This window comes from Arvicola amphibius, chromosome 14, assembly GCF_903992535.2.
Source record: "Arvicola amphibius chromosome 14, mArvAmp1.2, whole genome shotgun sequence".
In the NCBI taxonomy this organism is placed as follows: Eukaryota; Metazoa; Chordata; class Mammalia; order Rodentia; family Cricetidae; genus Arvicola; species Arvicola amphibius.
In genome coordinates this window covers 62,847,249-62,848,484 of record NC_052060.1, presented here as the reverse complement: position 1 = coordinate 62,848,484, position 1,236 = coordinate 62,847,249, and positions in this window count along the sequence as shown.

Here is a 1,236-nt window from a genome sequence, read left to right as displayed (position 1 = left end):
TGGAGAGGGAGGGAGGGGGGTATGGGTGGAGGGGAGGGGAGGGAAGGGGGAGGAGGAGAGGAGGAGATGGAAATTTTTAAATATAAAAAAATAAACCATGAAAAAAAAAGAAAAAAGTATTGGGGGTGGATTTGATCAACAAAAAAGAATTTAAGACAGCTAAAGGCAACATAACTGATACTTGAACATCGCATCAGCTGGGTATGGTGGCCCATACCCGTAATCTCAGAACTCAGGAGGCAGAATCAGGATTGTGAACAGTCCAATGTCAGCATCTTCATGTAGAGATTGAGTTTGAAGCCAACCTGGCATACACAGAGAAACCCTGTCTCAAAAAATATTCTTTCATACTTTCCTATTATAGGAAACCAGGTAATTTGATATATCACTGTACATATCTCTGAATATTTCATTGTTGTAAAATATCTGTGTTGGAATTATTGTGTCAAGTCAGATTATATAACTTTCTTTTAGAAAGGGTTTTATGTATGTTCAAGTTTAGGTAATGTTAAATATTGAACTCAAGAGCGCTCTGCATACTAGAAGAGCATGCTACCAATGCAACTACAACCCCAACTCCAAATTCTCCAGCTATGGATACTTGTATCAGTTATGTTGCCTTTAGCTGTCATCAACTAACAAGCTTCATTACCATAATTTCTGAAATTTCAAAAGCCTTTTAATACCACTCTTAAATAAACAGAGATATCAGAGATAGTTTAGGTTGCAGACTTGCTTTGTTCTTACAACTCACAGCAGCATATCAGATGTTTCCTATAGATGACCCTGTTCTACATCTGTGCCATGAACCCTATTCTCTAGTGGGCACAAATGTTTTCCAAACATTTCAAAGGATGCATTTTAACATCTATGTTTAGAATAAACACCTACCTTTAAGCCAAATGCCTAACCATCACTCTGAATGAATATGGGTCATGTACCCATCCCTAAACTAGCTAATAGAAGAGTCCTTGATAATATCACCAATATTTCTCTTAAAAATTCTGAGCTCGGTATTTCTCCAGCCTTCACTAACATTATAATTAACACTAAAACCCACAAAAATCAATGTCACCAACTAGACTGATAAAGAATAGACAACTTTTCCTCTTTTTTGTTTTTCTCTGCTTCTTTCCTTTATTCTAATTCCCTTCCTTTCTCTTCTGTGTCCTTGGTAATATTGAAAACTTGTACTCTTGAAATGGATTATATTTGAATTTTCCCCTGCCTTACTAA